Below are 3,519 nucleotides of genomic sequence, written 5' to 3'. Positions count from 1 at the left end.
TTTTTTTTATGTATCCAGGGTGACACACGGGAATGTTTCTTTGAAGAAAACACTGATTATGTATAAGATGATATAAATATTTGTATATTTTTCTTTACATTTTGCCTGTTATGTCAAGAGGCCAAGTGGCCAGATGCATTGAATTTGAACATATTGTTTACCTTCCATTTAATTTTCGTTTTTTTATATATATCTTGTTCATTTAATAGCAGTGTTAGGGTTTGTGAGCGTTTGTGTCGCTTTTACTTTTTGCTTGCAAACTCTTTTTGGTTTGAGGTCCAGTTGTTGTGGCTTCAAGCTACTTCCACTGCAAAAAAAAGTAATAGTATGACCTTTTTTAGTAGCAGTGTAGAGGTATTTGAGCTGCAGTATTGATTGTAAAAAAAGAAGTACTTGCTGCCTCATTCACACCGAAGGAGACTACAATTAGCCTACTGCATGTTGCTTCCCCAATCCTTATTATTCACCCATTTATAGAAAAACCGCGTTGAATAATATTATAAACACGAGGGAAATGTGTAGATGCTTATAGTCTGTAGTTAAGTGTTAAAGCCTAGAAAGCATTAGACATATATCGCCCTCCCAGCTGCTAAAACCACGTGCAGTGATTTCCCTCAATAGTCTGCGTTCACACTACACGTATTCGGATTGGAAACCAGATCGGAGACGGTAGTGATGCGCTAGAAAAGACATTTTCAAGGAGGCAATGCATGCATGAAAATGTGTAGCCTATTAATTCAAGATGTGCTCATTGCTTTACTGTAAGATTCAAAGACACAGTATTTGCATAATGATTTGCTTAACAAATAGTCCTTTGGTAACGAATGAGTGTTAATGTGCTAGCGCTGTCTAAACCTATCCTAGAGACGTAAAAAACACATGCATTTATTAAGAGTAGTGCGATCCATGTTACACTGATGGTGCTTTAGGACTCGATCTTTGTAATCTGTACAGACACACATGTAGTGCATTACTAACTAATGGAGAACTCACTGATCAAGAATATTCACGATTCACATACTGTACACTAGCATAACACTTATTCCAATAGTGATGTTATTTGTGGAGGCAGACGTTTTATTTGTGTTTTGAAGACATTTTGGCGTGACAGAAAATCTGAACGCAGCTGCTGTGTATGTATACCTTATAAAATACTGCCCTCTAGTGTGTCGTAGGACGCTATTTTTGTAGGAAGTTTTCCACGTGTAAACCAAGGCCTGTTGTTGCATCTTTTCACATGCATGCACTAAACTTAGAAAGGCTTCTCGATCTCTTTTGCTGTACTAAATACTTATATTTTAGGGGAGAAATACAATATCCTTGTCAGCCCAATCATATTTATATCTTCAGAAGAAGCTCTCATCCAGATTGCTGAATGTGTTTTTTCAGCAGTCCACGAATGAAATCTTGTAAGGCTTTTAATTGTTTTCTGAACCAATAAAACTGACGAGAGTGTATTCCAACAGGTCTGGACCGAGCAAAGAGATGTGTGAATGTGTAATAAATATATGAATGTGGAGATATTGATATGGGCTGCGTTTCCCAAAAGCATCATAAGCCTAAATTGATCGTAGCTCCATTGGTTTCAACGCTTACGATGCTTTTGGGAAATGCGCCCCTGTTGGAAAAACCAACATATGCTGGTTAGGTATGTTTTGACGCTGGGATGCTGGTTTAAGCTGGTCCTTTGCTGGTTTACCCATAAGCCTAAATTGATCGTAGCTCCATTGGTTTCAATGCTTACGATGCTTTTGGGAAATGCGCCCCTGTTGGAAAAACCAACATATGCTGGTTAGGTATGTTTTGACGCTGGGATGCTGGTTTAAGCTGGTCCTTTGCTGGTTTATGCTGGTCCTTTGCTGGTTTATGCTGGTCCTTTGCTGGTTTAAGCTGGTCCTTTGCTGGATTATCCTTGCTTGTTACACCATAGTATTTATTAATTTTCCGAATTAACGTCTGCTTTTCATAATAATTATTCTATTTTATATACGTATTTTGTCTAATAAGAGGGCTGTGCACACTGTTCAAGTGCCCCTGCTTTATCCTGTTCCTGCTTTCTGGCAGGGTATGGATTATTATGATTAATTTTGATGTTTTATTTTGTTTTGTGTCGAACAGCATTATTAATATGCACTTTGCATTTATATGTGTCTGTTTAATTATTGTTTGTTCGCACTTAATGAGGCTGAAGTTGAATGTTTGGCCTGCATTTACACAAATCTGGAGTTACTGAATGCTGGATTTTCTCCATTTTTACACTTGCACACAAAACTCAACTGGACTTTAAAGGAGTGAAAACACTGATTCTGTTCACCTTCTTCTGGCCTCATTTCTTAGCATTTGCAGACAGCCCTGTTTCTGTCTCCACCGTTGTCTTTCTTTCTTCATAAAACTGCACTTTTGTACTGAATTACAAGATTCATGCCTGCATGTCTCCATCACTCTGTTTAATGTCCCATTTCACTAGTGTTCATGTGAGTTATTTCAAATGTACATATATACAGATACTAATAAGAATATAGAGAAACTGTACATGCAAAGTATGTAATAAAAGAAATATAAGGGCAGATTGTCCGTGGTGAATGAAGTTTTCCATGGAATTAGCAGCTGCAAAGATATACAGTTGAAATAAAGTTGAAACACACCGACAGGATTCTCTCATTTCTTTACTCTACAAATGTTATGTGCAAGAAATGTAAGTATTTCTAATTCTTGCATTTTTACCATTTCTTTTCATGATCAAAACACGTTGCTTTGGTCTAATTGCTAAAATTGCTAAAAAGTACTCCTCATGCTACACTGTGTAACTTTTGTCCCTCTAGTGGTTGGCAGCAGAAAGCTACAAGATACCTGCGGAGGAAGATTCATTGTGTGAGTTGTGCTTCGGCTCCGCTGCTCTGCACGGATGAATCTAATGTTTTGAAGTAACGCTGTGATCATGATAACAGATGATCACTTTATCAGTGTGAATGTCACTAAAACATTAAAACTACACTAATAACGAAAGAACGACGGGTATGCACGGAATATGTCTCATAAGCAGGTAAGTACTATAGAGTGTATGTCGCTGTTGTTTTGATTCACTACAATCAACAGTTTTAAAATAATGCTAAAAGGTTTGACAAACCTGAAATAACTAATGTAAGTCATATAATGGGGGAAGACTATAATGTGGCTATTTATAGGCAAATAGAATAAGTAGTTGGTTTATGGACGGGCATTGTTACCAACTTAAACACTGTTTGTGAACCTAGTCAGTGCACAGCTGATGCGATGCAAACTATGTTGATTCGTATTTTATTACGTTTGTGTCGCTTTTACGGTTTGCTTGCAAACTCTTTGGTTTGAGGCCCAGTTGTTGTGGCTTCAAGCTACTTCCACTGCAAAAAAAGTAATAGTATGACCTTTTTTTATTTATGTGACGTAAATTAATCAGTGATGAATAATTAAATATGCAGTTTCCCACGAAATCCGCCCCAACAAATCTGAAATATAAATAATTAATATAAACTTACCATA

The sequence above is a fragment of the Sinocyclocheilus grahami genome, unplaced genomic scaffold (genome assembly GCF_001515645.1).
Source record: "Sinocyclocheilus grahami isolate Dianchi unplaced genomic scaffold, SAMN03320097.WGS_v1.1 scaffold1064.1, whole genome shotgun sequence".
NCBI classification, from domain to species: Eukaryota; Metazoa; Chordata; class Actinopteri; order Cypriniformes; family Cyprinidae; genus Sinocyclocheilus; species Sinocyclocheilus grahami.
The sequence above is the reverse complement of the archived record's forward strand: the minus strand, read 5'-3'. Positions refer to the sequence as shown.